Below are 20,917 nucleotides of genomic sequence, written 5' to 3' on the forward strand. Positions count from 1 at the left end.
TTCTAAAATCAATTGGCTCATCATTTCTTTTTTTTTTTTCTTGCTTTTTGGAGGGCAACTGGGGTTAAGTAACTTGCCCAAGGTTACACGGCTAGTTTTTTTGTGTGGGTGTTAAGTGTCTGAGGCCGGAACCGAACTTAGGTCTGCCCCCACTCATCATTTCTTATAGCACAGCAGTATTCCATCACAATCATATACCCCAACTAGTTTAGCCAACCCCCAATTCATGGGCATCTCCTCAATTTCCAGTTATTTGCAATCACAAAAAGAGCTGTTATAAACATGGTAGACATATAGGTTCTTTTCCATATTCCCTGATCACCTTGGTAAACAGGCCTAATAGTGGTATTCCTGGGTTAAATGGTATACAGAGTTTTATAACTCTTTGGCCATGATTCCAGATTGCTCTCCAAAACGGCTGAATCAGTTCACAGTTCCACCAACAGTGTATTAGTTGTCCCAATTTTTCCACATCCCCTCCAACATGTCATTTTCCCCTTCTATCATTCTAGCCAATCTGACAGGCATGAGATATCTCAAAACGTTGATTTAATTTGCATTTCTTTAATTAATGACTTAAAAAATTTTTTTCCATATGACTACATATAGTTTTGACTTCATTGAAAAACTGACTTCGTTATCTTTTGACCATTTATCAATTGGAGAATGACTTGTATTCTTACAAATTTGACAGTTATCTACATATGTAAAATATGAGACCTTTATATCCAAAAAACAGTCTATAATTTTCCCCCAACTTCCTGCTTTTCTTCTAATCTTGGCTACATTGGTTTTGTTTGTGCAAAAACTTTTTAATTCAATGTAATCAAGATTATCTACTTTATATCTCACATACTCTCTCTCTCATTTATCATAAATTCTTCTCCTTTCTATAACTATGATGGGTAATATGTTCCACGTTTTTCTAATTTACTTGTGATACCTCCCTTCATATCTTTTTTTTTTTTGGAGGGAGAAAGGCAAGGAAATTGGGGTTAAATGACTTGCCCACGCTCACACAGCTAATTAAGTGTGAAGTGTCTGAGGCTGTTTGTGAACTCAGGTTCTCCTGACTTCAGGGCAGGTGCTCTATTCACCATGCCACCTAGCTGCCCCATCTCCCTTTATATCTAGATCATATTTTGACCTTAACCTGGTAAATGGTGTAAGAGACTGATCTATACCCAATTTTTGACAGACTACTTTCCAGTTTTCCAAATGGTTTTGTATCAAATAATGAATTCTTATCCTATAAGCTTAAATCTTTACATTTATCAAACGCAAGGTTACTATAATCATTTACTGTGTATTGTATGTCTACTCTGTTCCACTGATCAACTTTTCTATTTCTTAGACAGTACTAGATAGTTTTGAGTTACCATCTTATAATATAAGTTTAAAATCGGGTACTGCTAAATCTCCTTCCTTTAAATTTTTTTTCATTAATTCCTTTGACATTCTTGCCCTTCTGCTCTTCCAAATGAAATATTTTTTCTAGCTCAATAAAATAATTTTTTGGTAATTTAATTGGTATGGCATTGAATAAGTGGATTAGGTAGAACTGTCATTTTTATTATATTAGCTCTGCTCACCAATGAACAAGTAATATTTCTCTAATTATTTAAACTTCACTTTATTCATGTAAAAAGTGTTTTATAATTATGTTTATGTAGTTCCTGGGCCTGTCCTAGCAGGTATGCTCCCAGGTATTTTCTATAGCATACAATTATTTTAAATGGGCATGTCTTCTTGCAGGGTTTTATCAGTGATAGGCAAAGATGCTGATGATTAATGTGGGCTTATTTTATATCCTGCTACTCTGTTAAAATTACTGTTTCAGCTAATTTTTTTAGTTTAGGATTTTCCAAGTATATCACAATATCGTCTACAAAAAGAGATAATTTTATTACCTCATTGCCCATTCTGATTCCTTCAATTTCTTTTTCTTCTCTTATTGCTATTGCTAGCATTATACATACAATACTGAATAATATTGGTAAGTCATTTATTTCTTTTTTTAATTTAATTTTTAATTTATAGAATAAAACAAGAATTTTCATAACATAGTATAATAAAAGACAATTGTACATGAAACTGAAAATCTACTTTCAAAACAAAATTATCCGGTAATTTTTTTTCTTCCCTCCCTCACCACACCCTAGAGATGGCTACCATTAGCCATAAATAGGGTGTGTGTGTGTGTGTGTGTGTGTGTGTGTGTGTGCGTGTAGAAATCATTTTATATTTGCTTGTATTTATCAATTCTCTGGCAACAGATAACATCTTTCTTCATATCTTTTATAGTTAATTTGCATATTTATAATATACAAATAACTTATTTGTTCAAAATCATTCTTAATATTGCTATTACTATATATAATGTTTTTCTCTTGGCTCTGCTCATTTCACTCTTCATTATTTTATACAAGTCTTTCCATGTTTTTCTAAAATCACTTGAGTACTTCATTTTTTATAGCACAGTAGCATTCCATCACAATCATATACTACAACTTGTTCGGCCATTCCCCAATTGATGGGCACCCCTGCAATTCCCAGCTCTTTGCCACAACAAAGAGAGCTGTTGTAAGCATTCTAGAACATATAGGTTCTTTATCTTTTTCCCTAATCTTTGGAAAAAGACCAAAGAGTGGTATTGCTGGGTCAAAGGGTATAGGCGGTTTAATAACTTTTTTGGCATAATTTCCAGATTGCTCTCCAAAATGGTTGGATCATTTTACAATTCCACAAATTCAGAATTAGTGCCCAATTTTTCCACATCCTCTCCAACATTGGTCAGTTTCCCCTTCTATCATTTTAGACAATCGGGTAGGGTACAAAAGGATATCTCCAGGTTTTCATCTGCATTTCTCTAATCAATAGTGACTTAAAGCATTCTTATATATAGGACTACAAATTGTTTTGATTTCTTCATTGGGAGACTGCTTGTTCATATCCTCTATCCATTTACCAACTGCGGGATGACTCATATTTTTATAGATTTGACAAAGTTCTAATTACTATTTGTGAATTTCCCTCCATCTTACTTTTACTCACCATTTTTCTTCTCAGCCTCTCTTTTTACCCTCTCCCAGTTACCTTATCTTTTCCATTACCCTTTTATTCCTTATTTTACCCAACCCTCTAAAATTCCTTATCTCTTCCCCCCCTCAATCTCCCTTTTCAAAGTCCCTCCCCTATACTATCTCCCAGGAAGTTCAGAAGACTTCTAAACCTCCTCAAATATACAGTTTCCTTTTCAACCCAAATGAGAGCAAGGTTTCAATATTACTAGCCCTCTACCTGTTTCCTCTGTTTTAGTTCTTCCTTTCACAGCTGATTTTTATGAGATCATTGCTCCTTTTTACCTTTTCTTACCCAATTTTGTTTTTTAGAATAACGCCATCATACACAAAGCAGCCACAACCTTTCTTTCAAACTACCTTAGGCCACTTACTTCCAAAGCAAACATTACTGACCTTCTAAGGAGTACTAGTGCATTCAATGCAGTAACACTATTTGCTAGAAAACAATTTTTTTTAAAGTTACCATGTTCATCTTCTAGGACATTCTAGGGTATTGCTTATATTTTTTCCCAAATTTAAAGTTGCTTTGGAAGATAAATATTTTTAAAATTTTACTTCCAAAATGGCATTCACCTCTTCCTTAAATCCTTTGAAGTAGTAAGTCAGACAGCCAGCACAAAGACTGACCTGATTAAGGTTATTTTAAAAAACTACCAACAATATTCGAGCAAAAGTGACACTTTCTTCAGTGTCATCCTAAGTAGTCTATAATAAGAACACCATCCAAAGCAAGCATCCACACTTTTCATGCAAGAAACACTGAAAGGACAGACAAGCGGGACTATGTGCTGACCTAATTTATCCTGCAGGCTATTGAATATCCTTTCAATCAGGTTGGGTAACATGAAAGAAAAGGAAAATGACAAATGATGGAAGAGATGTGGAAAAAATTGGAACACTAATGCATGGTTGGTGAAATTGTGAACTAGTCCAGCAAACTGTTCTAGAAAACAATTTTGGAACTATGCCCAAAGGACTATCATCAAACTGTGCATACCCTTTGACCTAGCAAAACAACTACTAGATCTGTATCCCAAAGAGAAAAGGACCTACTTGTACAAAAATATTTATAGCAGTTCTTTTTGTGGTAACAAAGAACTGAAAACTGAGGGAATACCCATCAAATGGGGAATGGATGAATAAATTGTGGTATACACTGTGATAAATATTGTTGTGCTATAAAAGTAAGAAGGATGGTTATAGAAGAACCTGGGAAGATTTATATGAACTGATATAAAGTAAAGCTAGTAGACCCTGGAGAACATTATACACGGTAAAAGCAATATTGTAACAATAATCAACTGTGAGAAAGCCTTAACTATTCTATCAAGACAATAATCCAAGATGATTATAAAGGACCTATGATGAAAAATACTCTCCACCTCCACAGATAAATCTGATGAACTCTGAGAGCAAAATAAAGCATACTTTTTTCACTTTCTTTATGTTTCTTGCTTTTTAGTGTTGTTGGGTTTGGATTTTTTTTTCAACATGGCTAATATGGAAATATGTTTTGCATGATTTGATATGTATAACTGATAGCATATTGCTTTGCCTTCTCACTGGGTAGGAGAAAACCAGGAACGGAGGAGAGAATTTGGAACTCAATTTTTTTTAAATGAGTGCTAAAAATAAACAGATAGAGCTAATGTGTATCAGAGGCACAGTGATCTGATGGAAAGACTTAAAAGTTGTAATTGAAAGCTCTATGTTTGGGTCCAAACTCCATCACTTATTAGCTATGTGACCATGAGCAAATCACTTCATTCTGAGATTTGATGGTATCACCCTTCTATTAACTGTACCTCTCAGAACTGTTTTAAGGGAAAAGTTTTTTTAACAAAAAATTAGTTGTCCTACTAAAATATTAATTGAAATAACGCCAGTAACATAGCAGGATATAAAATACACACCAAAAAATCATCAGCCTTTCTGTATATTAACAAAACCCAGGGAGAGGAGACAAAAAGAAAAAAGTTCATGAAAATAACTACAAAATATGTTAAAAATCAGGAGGTACTCCTACAAGACACATTAAGGATGTATATTACTCAAACAAGAAAACACTCTTTAGAAAAATAATAAAGATTTAAATAACTGGAGAAATACTATTTGTGGTTGGGCCATTTCACTATAATAAAAATAGCAATAGTTCCTAAACTAATGAACAAATTTAATAGCATACCAATCCAACTATCAAAGACTTACTTTGTAGCATCAAACAAGATAACAGCAAAATTTATCTGGAAGAACAAAAAAATCTCAAGGGAAATTAGGAAAAAAGTAGGAATCAGTCTAGCAATACCAGATCTTAAATAAAAACTACAAAAGCAAACCACAAAACTACAAACTACAAAAAACTACAAAACTCAAATTACAAAGCAGCTAGCAACAGAAATAGTTGGTACTAGTGAAAAAATAGAAAAGCTGATTTGATCAATTGAACATATTAGGTAAACAAAATTTAAAAATAAGAGAATATTGTGTTAGTGCCCCAAAACCCAAGGGTACCAGGTAAGGACCCACATGTGACAAAAAGTGCTGGGAAAAGGGGAACGCAATTTTGCATTTTAACCCAAGTTTAACGCAACATCATATACCATATATCACAACAAACTTTAAATGGATATGTTGCCTAAAAATAAAAAGTCATATCATAAAAAAGTTAAAGAATTAAGAAGATACCTTTCATAACCATGGCTGGGGAGAATTCTTACCTAAACAAAGGACAGAGGTGATGATAATAAATAAAATGAAAAATTTCAGTTACATAAAATTTGAAAGCTTTTGCAAAAACAAAACCAATTAAAATTAGAAGGCAAACAATGGGGGGAGAGATCTTTATGGCAAATTTCTTTGATAAAAGTCTAATAACCTGATACTTATTAGCCTGCCCCAGACCCTTACTAGCTGTGTGATCCTAGACAAATAACTTAATCTCTATTTACCTCAATTTAATCATCTGTAAAATGGGGATAATAATAGCACTTACCTCAAATGAAATTCTATTTGTACAGCATTTTGCAAACCTTAAAGATAAGTGTGTATATATGTACACACACACACACACACACACACCACCACCACCACCACATCCAATCACCTCCAGCTTCTCCCTATCACTGCTAGCATCAAATATAAAATTTTCTATTTAGCATTCAAAGTCCTTCACAACCTGGTTCCCTCCTCACTTTCCAGTCTTCTTACAAAAGCACTACCTCCCACACACTCTGAGATCCAGTAACATTAGCCTTGTTCCCTGTACAAGACATTCCATCTCCCATTTCTGATCATTTTCACTGACTGTCCCCCATGACTGGCATTCCTGGCCCTGTCATCTCCATCTCTTGCCCTCCTGCCCAGGCTTTCTTCAAGTCCTAGTTAAAATTCCACCTTCTGAGGAAGCCTATCCTGGTCCCTCTCTCTGTGGGTTAGCCCCATTGGATCCTATCTGTATCTTATCTGTACCTAGTTATTAGCCTGCTGATTCCCTTATTAGACTGTGAGCTCCTTGAGAACAGGAACTGTCTCTTGCCTTTCTTACATTGCCAACACTTAGGGTAGTGCTTTGCACCTAGTAGGTCCTTTCTAACTGACCAACTGGGGAGACAACATGAAAACAATCATCAACAAACAAGATATATACAGGATAAAACCAAGTGAAGGCATTAGCATTAAGGGGAACAAAGAAAGGCTTGTTAGAAAAAGTAGAATTTTAGCTAAGACTTGAAGAAAGCCGAGAAAGTCAGGAAGCACAGAGGAAGGAGAGAATTCCAGAAATGGGAGACAGTCAATGAGAACATCACTGGATGTAAGATATGCAGTTCAAGATGTCCAGCCGATAGCTGGAGATGTGACTAGAGTTCAGCAGAAAGTTAAGGAGAGCCAAATCTGTGCCACCTCCTTGTAACCTCACAGCTGCATGTGAATTCTACGGAATATTATTGCACCCTAGGTTAACAACAAGTTTAAGAAGGGCCTGGTCAGAGCCATGCATACCTGCACAGTTATGGACCGTGATATGACCAGGGAGCAAAGTAACCTAAGAAGGAACAGTCAGATAGTTAAGAGGCTCAAGTCAGTATGGTCTCATGATTTCTATGATTTCCATGTAATAGGAATAGTGTCACGTGAGATGATCACTTCTGGAGTGTTGGAAGGGGCCTTAGCCATAATTTACAGATGTCTCTGATCAGCAAAAAGCATAAAAGCTTCTCTATATTTGGATTATTGAGTAGATCTAGAAGCTCATCCATCATGCAGTTTCTCCAGGGCCTGTAGGGCCACAGGACTCCCTAGACATCCATCCAAATGCCAAGCATGCCCCTCAGGGCCTTTTAAACATTCTTTCTCTCAAAGGTTCACTATTTCAACTATGATGGATCTATATAGTTTTATTCTTATGGCTCTCATACAACTTTTCATTTAAGTGTGCTTGTGTTATTATAGCCTGGATTATATTCTCATGAAACAACCTTGAGCAAATTTTCTCAAATGTGCATTCTAATCATTTCAAGAAAAAAAGTATGAAGATGGAAAAGAAACCACACTGATGACCTCATGTAGGGCTCCAGTCTTCTAGCACTACAATATGTTTATTCAAAAGGCTTGTCTCTATTTCTTCCAAGGGAAACCTTTATGCAAACTAGGCCCTTGCTTTTTCCATTCTGCTTCTGCAGGCTCAGGGTTTTCCTCTACTTCACATCATTGCAGCATTCTTATCCATGTTATTTGGTTGCCTTCTGCAGTTACATTCAGGTCTCCTGGGTTGGAATCATGAATTCTTAAGAGTTGGAAGAGACTTTAGAGATTATCTGGGCTGATCCCTTTACTTTACAGGTGAGAAAATGGAAGGTCAGAGAAGTAATATGATATTTCTCTGGTCACTGACACCCAAGAAATTTGCCTCAAGAGTATATCACAGTTAAAAAATCTCTCCTACCATTCCATATCAATGACAAATTTTTCTTTAAAAAGGCTTTAGACAAATAGTAAGCTGTAGCAATGAGAAGAAAGAAGAAATCAAAGGAATTAGATTAGGCAAAGAAGAGACCAAGCTGTCACTCTTTGCAGATGATATGATGATATACTTAGAGAATCCTAGAGAGAATCAAGTAAACAACTACTTGAGATAATAAATAAATTTGGCAAAGTTGCAGGATATAAAATAAACTCACATAAATCCTCGGCATTCCTATATATTTCTAACAAAGCCCATTTAAAGTTAATGTAGACATTATAAAATATTTGGGAGTCTACCTGCCAAAACAAATCCAGGACCTAGCGACAAATAGTAAATTCATTAGGGTAAACACCAGAGCATAGTAAAAAGAGTACTAACAGATTAAGAATCTGGGGAAGAAGGAAAAAAGGAAGGGTTGGAGGGAGGAAGGGAAGAAGACACAAAAAGATGAAGGGGACATCTACTATGTGCCAGGAGCTGTATTTACAAATTTACTGCTTTACAAATATTATCTCATCTGATCCTCACAACAACCCCGGGAGGTGCTATTATTATATCCATTTTACAGTTGAAGAAACTGAGACATACAGAGTTTAAGTGACTTGCCCAGGGTCACACTGCTAGTGTCTGTGTCAGGATTTGAATGCAAGGCTTCTTGAGGTCCAGGTCCAGAGTTCTATTCCCTGACCCATCTGCTTCCTGTGTGATCATGTGTTTTGTTAACTTGCTAACATCAGCTAGCAGATGGCATCAACCCATGACCTGGGAAAGCCACTTTCCTCTAAGGGACTCCAAATACCTGAATTAAATGATTTTCCAAAGTCATGTGTGCTTCTAACAATCTAGTCATCAATCTCCTAATTATCACTTTTAAAATTAAAAATGTTGAAAAATCTGCTTTGCTCAAGGGCATTCCACTCACTATTCTACTTTTGACAAAACAAATCCTAACAGGCAAAATGTAATTCCTTCACTAATGAAACTTCAGAAAAGATCTTTAGAACAATGAGAAAGGGTTTATACATTCCATTAACCCAACAGGAAAGGTCCTCAAGTCTACTAATGCTTGGGTAATTTTATCTGGAATTATAGGATCCAAGGCCACAAAGGGCCTATTACCCCAGTTAGTGCCCGACCCAAAGAGGGGTTCAGTTAGCCTGGAGTCTGCCCATGACCTCTTAATGGTCTTAAAAGCAATCTCGGGCAAGTGAGCCATGTTGTGGGTAACTCAGAGTAAGCAAAAAGAACATTTCAAGTATTTCATTTTAGAAATTTAAACAAAGAGTCTGCACAGTATTTTCTCACTTGGAGGAAAGAACCACTGGTAGGTCACTAGTACTGACTTTGAACTGTGCCCTCCAAAGCCTGGTGACCCATTTTTAATACCTTGATGGTTGGCTGTCTGGAAATGAAAAACAATGCTTCAGGACTATTTTACACTAGAGAAAAAAGAACAATGGTTAATCTGTGTTCAGCTAGAATTAAAGTCATTAAGGTGTAATAGTGCCCTTTAAAACCTGCCAGGCTAGAGGTTTTAGAAATTTCAACAGCTAAATATGCAACCTGACCCTAACTTTTTAAGAAATGCTTCAGCAAAATTACAGGAAAACTAAACCCAGGGTCTACAATTGCCTTTTGTGAAAGAACATTCTTAGAAGGGAGAGTTTTTCTGCCATGAGTTTAATGAATTTCACTGAGTTTGATATCAAGTCTTAGTACCAAAAAGCAAAAAAGCTAAATCTGAAACTTTGATCCTCAAACTGAAATTTACCACCATCTGGCAAATTTGTGAAATAGCAAAGGTATTAAAAACCACTTAGAACACTTTGTAGGAGAACATTATCAGCTAAAAAAAAAAAAAATCAAACCAGAACAAATATATTCCCAAATAAACAAGCCTAAATTTTTAAGAAATAAAATCCAAATGTAGAACTGCAAACAATAAGCAACATACACATTGATAGGGGAAAAGTAATTAGGAGCAATTAGGAGAATTATAAGAAACTGAATTTTGAGGAACGACAACATGCTTCAGGTCTGAAAATCCCCCAAAAGGGTCATTTTCAAATTAAAATGAGTTTTAAATGGTCATAGTATAGTGGAGTCAGGCCTGACCTAGCTCTCTTTACAACACCCCATCTGCTTGCTACCTACTGTAACCCTCCTCCCCATGGCTTCTCCTCTTTCTTTTCCTATCCCTGTAATAATAAAGCTCCAGCCAATTAGAAGAAACCTATCCTTAGCCACCCCTCCATTCCCCCCCCCACACACACACACCGCAAGTTCTCTCATCCCCACCAATTCTACCCCACTCAGGTCCTAATCCAGCCCTTCCCACATGTTCCAGTATACCCTCCTAATCCACAGAGAACAAATTCCTGGCCCACTTTCTCTCACTCTCTTTCCATCTATTAGCTCTTATGGTCCTGGCTCCTCTCTGACAACACTAGATAAGCTGCCCTCTCTAGCACCACCTTCTCTCCCCACCCTCCCCACGTTATTAGTAGAGGCAGAAGAGGCATACTCCTTGCTCCCTACTGTCATTTCCAAACTCTTTCTTTGCCTCCCAGCTCAGGAACTTTTCTTCCCATGAAGTTCACTTAACCATATTACTTACTGTACACCAACCTTCAGGACACCCTCTTCCTTTCTCAAGCTCAGCACACGGCACAGCCACTTTTGCAGCCCATGTCTTTAAGTACAGACAGACTGTTATCTGTGGTTGATAAGGAGACTACAAATTCTTGAATAATAATTCCTCACATATCTATAGCACTTTAAGGTTTGCAAATTCTTTCTTCGCCATAAACTTCTGAGGTGTAGTGCATATCCTCTGTTCATTTTATAGATCACGGAATCAAGGATCAAAGGTAAAGGACCTAAATCAAGGTCTCTCGTGGCAGAGCTAGGACCCTAACACAGATTTTCTGACTTCAAACCTAGTGTTCCTCCCCATCAATAAACAAGTATTTTATGAAGCACTTACACCACCACCAGCACCACAAGTATAGCAAAATTACAGAAAAACTAAACCTATAAAACGAGGAGGCTGTTGATCTTCAATCTTTGATCTTATGAGTAATTTTCTTAAAAAGGCAGTAACCTTTAAAACTTTAAGCTCCACTAACATTCTAGTCATTATTTAATTTAGAGTTCCCTCTTGCTTCATATTTATGGACAGTATTCATTTCATGTTGATCAGGAGTAAGTCTTAGGAATAACCATAAAGACCCTCTAAGTTCTTGCCAGAACTCAGGGCTCAGGGGACTGTCTTACAAGTGAAAAGCCAGCAAGCAAACACATTTACACTACACTGAACCAAGCTGATGAATTTCCATAGACACCTAAAATGTGGGCCATTACATAAAAATGTTCACGCAAATCATGAATTCACAAAGGGATAGGTTCTTGCTTTAAGGCACTTCTGGCCACCTAACAGGATTCTACTCCAGGTATTTAGTAAGGTATCACTCCACTAAATTTAGAAAGACCAAACAAAATTAAGTACTGACCTACTTCTATATAACTACCATTTACCATTTCAATTCTTTATAAAGAATGTTGTGCTATAGCATAGCTTAACTAAAGAAAGCTGTACAATTAAAATCAAAAGATCATTATGAAACTCCCTAAAAGTATGCTTTCATGTTATAAGATCTACCTTATTTATAAAAAGGAATGGGAAATACTGGCAATGAGAAGTTAAGATTTTCAAGTCAGAGGACCCTGAACTGGAATGGACCTTAGAGCCCACTGACTCCACAGACAAGAAATTGAGTGTCAAAAATAAAGGAAACTGCCATTGGTCACAAACTGGTAAGTGTAGAAGCAGCAGGAACAGATTTGCATCCTGACTCCAAACTCTGCCCTCTTCCCACTATGTACTATATTGGCTCTCCACCCAAAAAGTCTCAGCAGAATGCCAGGTGCCCACAAAACAAAAAAAGAAGGTCATTTGGAAGTCTTAAGAGCTAGGATGCAGGAACCGAAAGGCAACTTCATTACTTTTTTTTTTTTCAGTTCCATCCCATTAAAAGAAAAATTACTTTACTGAAAACCTTAGGAAATTAAGAATATAAATTTGGGGCTCTAAGCACAGGAACCTTCTGACATGCTTGGTGCCTCACAAAGCTTGATGAAATAAACCATTTCAACAGTGGTGGCCCAGGCCCAAATGCTAACATTCATTTATTCTCCTTTCCAAAAGATTATTTTATTTTAAATTATCACCTTACAGAACAAAATGTAAAACTCATATCTTACAAAGCAATACTGAGAGACAAGCTGGTAAAATACGGATGGAAAGAAATAGAATTACATAGCTTGACTAAAATTTTAGCAGCCTTTCAGAGTCCTCACTTGACCCATGATACTATAATCTGTTGCAGTGGGAAATTAATGTATCACCACCTAAGATGTGTTTGAATATAAAAATATTTGTATCTGGTTAACTATGACCTACCTTAGTGCTGTCGGGTCAGATTTTTTAAAAATCATGTCATCTTTTTTTGTTTTGATTTACATTTGGCAATACCGAAACAGTGTCTGGCAAAAACACAATTATCAATAGCAGAGTCCTGCTAGAACCTTCGTGACCCCAACTGGGGCTTCATAAGGTCCCAGGATTGTCACCTCCTTTGGGTAGACTGTCATTTGTTGGATATGTACCCTATCCCCTAGTTCAATGCCTGGCACTTTGTACTGGTGCTTAATAAATGCCTGTTGATCTAATGATAGGACCAGGGCTGGAAAGGCCCTTGGAAATTATCTGGTCCAAACTCTTCGTTTCCCAAATGAAGACACTAAGGCCCAAAGATGTCAAGAGACTTCCCCAACGTCATAAAGACAACAAGAAGTAAAATAATGACTTGAGTCTAGTACCCCAAGCCCTCCTGGAATTTAAAGAGATCCTCTTTGATACTTCTATCCTGAACCCACCTGAAGAACAAAAACATTATACTATAGCTGGTTTGAGACAGGTAAGTTGATAAAGTGCCAGGGTATTTTAATAATGTTGAAGGAGTGGGGAAAACATACACACACTTGCATTTTTTACCAAAAATCTATCTGTTGAGTACCATGTTGGATACTTCCATGGGTTACCAAAGGAAGATGTCTAATATTCTCTCATGGAGGTGTTTAAGAAACTAAGAAAGACCAATTTACTGAAATGGTTTCGAGTAAAGATAATGGACTGGACTACAGAAGTTTCCTTCTGGTACTGCAACTACAATAGTGTGATCAATAAAATCTTGTCTTCATGTCCCATTGCGCTCTGGTTCAGAAGGGGCCTTTCCAGGGACTCTGATAATGAAATAACACCCAAACAGATCTGGAATCCAACTAGAGAATCTCAGCCCACCATGCTTCGCAATCCCATGAGCCTCTTGTCCAGGTGCTCCCCTAACCTTACCCAACCCAGATCGCTTGTCCATCAAGCAGAGGCAGCTAGGTGTGAAAGTACATAGAGCACCCAGCCTGGAGTAAGGGAAACACCTGAGTTCAAATCCTGCCTCAGACACTAGCTGCATGACCGTGGTGAAGTCATGTCACCCCGTTTGCCCAGGTTTCCACATCAGTAAATGAGCTGGAGAAAGAAATGGCAAACTATTCCAGCATCTTTGCCAAGAAAATGCCAAACGGGTCGCTGACTCAACTGGACAACAACATATATACATACATACATACACACACACACACTCATAAACACATAGTTAAGTAAAACAGCTCGGGCTGCCTTCAGGGAATGACAAATTTCCTTTAATGACCTCAGTTCTCCCAGAAACCAATGCCCATCTCTTCAATACCACTATTTTACTGGGGACATAAGGTTGAATCAATTAAATAACAGAATCATAAAATCTCCCAAGTTATAAAGTTGATCTACCTCCAGGGCTCCATTAAACCACAAATAACGACAAACCAGCGTCGAAGCTCAAATCCACCAAGTGGCCTATGTCATCTCTCCAAGGCACCATTTGTAAAAGACGTGGGTCAAGGTGACAACACGAACATGCTGCGCTCCCGTTTCGCAGAACATCTGATGCCCGCTACGAAACAGCAAGCGCGGGCAGCCACGGGACGATGCGTCTCTACAAATGAGGAGCTGCCCCGCAGCGGCCCCTCGCCCCCCCTCGCCCCGCGCACCCACGCCTACGAGGGACGCCTCGGGCAGCTCCTGCCCCTCGGCCCCGTGCCCACCGCACCCTGGAATCGGAGCCCGGGTCTGCCGAGGCGCCGCAGAGCCGCGCACGGGGGTCCCGGCCTTTCGGCCACATGCAGGCGGGGGCACCGGGGGAGGCGGGCCCCGGCCAGTGCCCCCGGGGGCCCCCTGAGGCTCCCCTGCCCACGCGGGGGGCTGGGGCGCCCGGGAGCCGGAGCTGCGGGGCCAGGAAGTCTGGGGCAGGGCCTCAGACCGGATCCCGGCGAGGCTGCCCACCGAGCCAGCCAGGCGCGCCCGAGGATGCCTGGGGGTTTCCCCACAGGGGCATCACCTGCACCCTCGAGCGCGGCCCACGCAAACATATGCACGCTCCCTCCGCCCGCGGGGCTAGGGTCCCTCTGGGAGGCCCGACAGGGGGGCCCGGGGAGCCCCAGAACCTGCCCCCGGCGGCGGGGGGCTGCGGGTCCGAGAAGGCGTACATGCGTGCGTACGTGTGTGTGCTGCGTGCCCGCATGTGCCGCGTTCATGTGTGGGGGTGGAGGCCGTGCACAGATGCGTAGGCTGGGCCCGCGCAGGGTGGACGGGGTGCCAGGCTCCGTGCGTGTGCTGGGCATTGTGTGCCCTGGGACGAGGAGGCGGCGGGCTCTGGGCCCCGCCACCTCCCCCTGCGCCCCGGCCGCGATGCAGATTCCCCCCCCCCCCCGCTCCCCCTCCGAAGACCCCCCCGGGAGCGCGCAGGGTGCGTGAGCGGGCCGCACGTCCCCGCGCCCCCCCCCCAGCCCGCGCCGCGCGCGCACTTACCGCGGGCTGCCGCTCTCGCCGCTCGGGTCCGCATGGCCGGGGCCCCCGCGCCGGGGCCGCCTGGGGAGGGCGCAGCCCCCGCGCCCGCCGCCGCCGCTGCCGCTGCCGCCCCGCGCCGCCCGCTCCGCATTGGGCTCCGGCCCCGCCCGGCCCGGCCCTGGCTGCGGCTCCGGGGCCCGGGCCCCGAGGGAGGGACTCCCGCACCGAGGAGGGAGCGCAGCCCCGGCCGCCGCCGCCCCTGCCGCCCGGCCGTCCTCCCGGCCGTCCTCCCGCTCTCCGCTCCGGGTACCGGTCCTGGTCCTCCGGCAGCCGCGGCCGCCCCGCCCCGCAGCGCCCCCTGGCCGGGGCTCGGGCTACGGCGCCCGGACTGACTGCGGCGGCCGCCGACGGGGGCGGGGCGGCCGCGAGGGTGGGGGGAGGGAGGGAGGGAGGGAGGAGGCGGGGCGGTGGGGGGAGCCCGGGCCTGGCCCGTCCGCCCGTCGACGCCGCCGCCGGACTCCTCCCCGGCTTAGCACTGACACCGCCGCCGTCAACTCGGGCGGCCCGCACGGGCATGACTTAGAGGGCGGGCCTGAGGCCCAGCTCCGCCCGCGGGGGGGGGGGGGGGGGAATAGGGCCGGAGACCGCCTGCCAACCCTGACTGTCCCTGAGGGGCGAGACCAGAACAAGGTCATTGGTATGGGAACTTGACCTAAGCGGACCAGGCGCGAGGAGAGGGGTTCGAGGCAGCTTCCTGGTCCCGCCTCCCAGGGAGAGAGGAGCACGAGGCTGACCTCTGATCCCGCCCCCGGCGAGATCGGTGAGAGAGGGGCACGAGGCAGGCCTCTGGCCCCGCCCCCAAAGGAGAAGCCCTGGAGGCTAACTCCTAGTCCCGCCCCCCAGTGAGATAGGTGCGGGGGGAACGAAGCAGACCCTTAGCCCCGCCTCCCAGGGAAGACAGGCTGAAGGCAGCTTCCTAGCCCCGCCCCCAAGGAGAAGAGGGGCTCCTATTTCAGCACCCAAGGCGACCTGCCGGCTAAGGAGACGGGTGGGAGGAGAGGGAAGGCTTTTGCAGCGGCCCCTGCTGAGAGCACCACCCCTCCATGTGTGGGGGTCTGCTCACCCCGCACCCTTCTGCGCTGTCGCCGTGAAGGGCCCTCCTAGGCACTGAAAATAGAAGGCGACCCAGCAGATGTCTCTGCCTTCAAGGAGCTTCCATTCCTCCTCGGAGGAGGGCCCTCTAGACGGGCCATAAGAGCTCCGCCCGTGTAAACACAGTCGGTGGAAGGTGATGCTTAGCATTGCCGGCACTTGGGATGGGGCTGGGGGCGTGTGTCGGAGGAGCAGGCAGAATTGAGTTTTGAAGGAAGCTAGAGATTCCTTATTTTAAAAAGTAAGATTTTACTGATGACTTCTGTTCTCACGTCATTATAGTTATTCCCAACATTCTTCCCCCTTCCTCTCCCAGAGAGCCACTCCATATAACAGAGTATTTTTTAAAAGGGGGGGGGATTCCTAAAACACGTGCAATTAATACCTACAGACTTCCCGCCCCCATGAAGAGAAGGATCAGGAGTGTCTTCACCTATCCCTTCATTCGAGGCTGGAAGCTGGGGATTCCAAGAAGAGGAAGCCGAGCTCCGAGACATTAAGGGATTTCCCCAAGCTATTAAGTGGCAGAACCAGGATTCAGGCTCTGCGGCAGATATTGTGAGGAGGTGCCCACTGTGCGCTGGGTGCTGCACTCAGTGTGCTGAGGTGCACAATGAAAGCATCAATTCTTGCTTATATAGAATAGGACTTTACGTAGTGACAATGTGACTGGTCCTTAAATTTGGCAAAGACATCCAGACATTTCACTTCAGCTCCACAACAATCCTGTGGTATGGGAAGTGCAGCTGTTACAATCACCATTTTACAGATGAACAAACAGGTTCAGAGAGTTGACAGGACTTGCCCATGGTTGGACAAGAAATGGACATGGTGGAAAAGAAAGCCTAACCCTTCAGGACCCCAAGGCAGGCACTGTTGCCACCATACAAGTCACCAACTCTGCAAAACTGTCTCTTTTGAGACTCTCCCGGAGTCTGGTGTGCCAAGCTATTATTGTGCCCATTTGATAGATGTATAAACTGAGGGGAGTGTCTCCCTCAGGATCACACATCTAGTCAGAGTCCAAAGCAGGGCTCCAAGTTCAGGTCCACTACATCTCATTGCCTTTCAAAGATCTTTATACGAATACCATAATACTTGTTTTGAAAGGTTGTTCTGAATATTAAATAATAGAGATAATGGGTATGTAGCACTTTGTAACACCATAAACAAAACAAAATTCTTGTCATGCCAGGTGGGAGATAAAAGGAACAATCTTTGAGCTCAAATGACAGAAAGATCCATTTCTCTCTTATACAAAGAAAAGCTTCTTATGAATTGGGGCCATCCCAGAGCAAAATTGGTTTCCTCCAGAGGTAGTGGATTTCCCTCCCTAGGTCTCCCAGCCATGGTTAGATGACCACTTCTTGGGGACACTGAGGCAGACAGGTCAGGTATAAGCTAGGCTAGATGACAGTTGTAACCCCTGCACACACTTCAAAGTTGGAGGGAGGAAGGTCCTAGAAATCTACAGTTGGCTGACCAATGAGAACCATCTCCAGAGTGGCAAAAAAGCTTCTCTTCTTTCCCCTTTAGTTCAAGTTAATTGGTCTACTTATTTTCTGGCTGAGGTTTGGACTTGTCCAAACATTCAAGTCAGAGCAAACAGCAACCACAGCAGCTTCTTGTATCTCAATGGGGAGACAGACACTCTCCTCAAAGTCCTCTTGTCCCTATGGCCTGATCCCAGAGGGATCCAGATCACGCCTCTAACTTTCCTCTGCAGTTTTGCTTAGACCCAAGATTGTAGGTCTATTCGCAGCATCATGAAGACAATAAAAATTGACTGCATCAGTCCTCAGAATTCCTGCACCTTTACCAAAAAATCACCTTGGCTTTCTTTTCAATGTGCTCATCAGTAAGTATATACATTCTCTCCCCTGCTGATATGTTCGCTTCTCAGTGGCAGAGTAGACTGTTTTATGCAAGAGATATGGAGGTAGAGGTGAACACCGAAGCTCATTGGACATGAAGAGGGTGGGGATGTTGTGAAGGCAAGTGCAGAGTCAAGGATGAATCCCAGGCATCCACCCTTAGTGTGTCTTTAGAGACAGCACAAATATTCCTCCTGAGTCTTCCCTTCTCCACGCTAAACATCCCCACTTGTTTTTTTTTTTCGTTTAGTTTGATTTATTGTTGTTTTTTCTGAGGGGGGAAGGCAAGGCAGTTGGGGTTAAGTGACTTGCCCAAGGTCACACAGTGTGTCAAGTGTCTGAGGCCCCATTTGAACTCAAGTCCTCCTGACTCCAGGGCTGGTGCTCTATTTACTGCACCTCCTAGCAGCCCCTGCATCACCACTTCTTCCAATCATACTTCACCTGACATGAATTCAAGATACCTCACCGTCCTGCTTGCCCTCCTCTGGATGCTCTCTAGCTGATCATCGCCCTTCTAAAATGTGGTGCCCAGAACTTCCACGTGTGGTCCGACTGCCCTTCTTGATATAGTCTAAAGCCGTCTTGCTGTTGTCTCAGTTTCTGGGGCTTCAAACGAGTTCACAATCCAGTAGGACCCTCAGACTCTTTCAGATAAATTACTATGGAGTCACACTTCTCCCACCCTTGGACTTGGGAAGTTTGTTATTTGTTGTTGTTTTCCAAGTCAAGTCAATAAACATTCATTAAGCACTTCATTGTTGCTCATTTGTTTCAGTCTTGTCTGACTCTTGGTGACCCCATTTGGGGTTTTCTTGGCAGAGATACTGGAGGGGTTTGCCATTTCCTTCAGCTCACTTTATAGATGAGGAAACTGAGGCAAGCAAGGTTAAGTGACTTGCTCAGGGTCATACAGCTAGTAAATGTCTGAGGCTGGATTTGAATTTAGGAAAAAAAGTCTTCCTTGACTCCAGGCCCAGCACTCTGTCCACTGTGCCACCTAGCACTAATGTTCCAGGCATTATGCTGAGTACGGGGAATATAAAAAAAGGCAAAAAAACAGTCTCTACCTTCCAAAAGCTCACAGTCCAATGGGGGAGATAACATGCAAACAAGATAGATACAGGATAAATGGGAGATAATCTCAGAGGGAAAGCATTAGTATTAAAGGACACCAGGAAAGACTTCCCACAGAAGTTAATTTTCATCTTATTGAGTTTGGGCTAGTATGACTGATATAACCCAGTATAGCCAGTCTAACCCCTGGGCCTCTTTTTGGCTCCTGGCTGTACCATCCAACAAGCTCTCTATCTCACCTAGGTCTGTGTCACCGGCAACTTCAATCAGTACACCTTTCTCCAAATCAGAGATAAAAATGTTAAGCCATTGAAGGCCAAGGTTCCATCAAAGACTCCTTCCCAGTTGGTATTGAGCCATTAATAGTCATTAATGGACTCTTTGGGTCCAGGCAACCAACTAGTTCCAAATCCATCTAACTGTATTATCATCCTTCTCTAGCCCACATCTCTCCCCCTTGTCCACAAAAATAGCATGAGAGACATTGTCCAATGCTTGGCTAAAATCTAGGCCAACAATGCCCCCAGCACTCTCCCAGTCCAGCATGCTCATAACCCTGATGGAAGGAATGAAATTAGTTCAGCATGACCTGGCTTAAGAAAGCCATATTGGCTCTTTGTGATTGCCATTCCTTACATAGCCCATAACCATTTCTCTAATAATATGTTCTAGAATTTTGCTAAGACTGTAAGTCAAGTTCATAAGGCTAATAGTTAGCCAACTCCATTCTCTTATTTTTTAAAGTGGAGACATTTGCCATTCCCCCATCTTACTACACATACAATTACCATACAAGAGTGTTTATTGGACCAGTTGGCTCAAACTCACCTAGGGCAATTGTCTTTCAATTTCCCTTCCTTGGGTATTAACTCCCCATTAACCATGTGTAGCCTTCCCAATCCATAGGTGATTCCCTCGGCAGAGTAGACAAAATAAGAGCTATTTAGGTTTAAGTGATTTGAATTAACGATACTCTGAAACAATCACAACTCGGACCCTGACTGGGCCACCACGCAAATGATGCCCTTCCAATCCTCAGTTTCCTCATCTGTAAAATGGGAATAATAGTAGCAGAGGTGTTATGAACATCACATGAGACCATGTATAGCATGTACCTTAAGCACTCTAAAAACAAAACTGTCATTATCAAATGAAAAGCACTAGATTTGGAGTCTGAGGACCTGGATTCAATTCCCAGCCCTCCAATTATAAACCTTGTGACTTTCAGCCTCAGTTTCCTCATCTATTCAATGATAATAACTAGCATTTATATAGCACTTTAAGGTTTGCAAAATTCTGGACAAATATTTCATGTGATCCTTAAAACACCCTTATGAAGTAAGTGCTATTATTAGCTTCATTTTACAGATGGGGAAAGGAAACTAAGCCTGAGAAAAGCTAGTGACTTACCAAGGTCACACAGCCAGCAAGTATCTAAGGCAGGATTTGAACTGAGGTCTTCCTGCCTACAAGTCTAGGGCACTATCTATCCACTGTGCCACCCAGCTGCCTCAATGAGGGGACTTGACATTTCCTTCCACTCTCACACTATGGTAACCTGGAATTTCCTTTCCAGAGCAATAAAAGATACTCCCATACCTTGAACTTCCCTTCACAAATTCCTGAGACACAATGAAAATCATTAGGTTCATTTTATAACTCAAGAAACTGAGTCACAGAGGGGAAACATAATTAATTTTCTCCCAAGGTTATAGGTATGAGAAGCAGCTGGAAGTAGACCTTAAGGTCTCTCCAGTCCCCATCTGTTGCTTTCACCTCCCCTTTGAATTATTTATAGAGCTTCGAGAGCATCTTCAATATTACC

At 42.5% G+C, this 20,917-nt stretch overlaps 1 protein-coding gene across 3 annotated transcripts in view; it reads right to left on the minus strand.

Annotated features, from left to right (window-relative positions):
- LOC138164982 (zinc finger FYVE domain-containing protein 9-like) overlaps positions 1 to 20,917 on the minus strand; it is a 219,442-nt gene that overhangs the window by 193,040 nt on the left and 5,485 nt on the right. For 2 of the 3 annotated variants that reach the window (XM_069093002.1, XM_069093003.1), the window contains exon 1: positions 15,011 to 15,078. The exons of the other annotated variant lie outside the window; for it this stretch is intronic. The gene's annotated coding sequence lies outside the window, so the exon portion shown is untranslated. Of the gene's footprint in view, positions 1 to 15,010; positions 15,079 to 20,917 lie in introns of those variants that run through there. 3 annotated transcript variants of the gene reach the window in all.

Source organism: Petaurus breviceps, unplaced genomic scaffold, assembly GCF_028583685.1.
Source record: "Petaurus breviceps papuanus isolate PSGF00001 unplaced genomic scaffold, PetGlider_PUasm1.0 207, whole genome shotgun sequence".
In the NCBI taxonomy this organism is placed as follows: domain Eukaryota; kingdom Metazoa; phylum Chordata; class Mammalia; order Diprotodontia; family Petauridae; genus Petaurus; species Petaurus breviceps.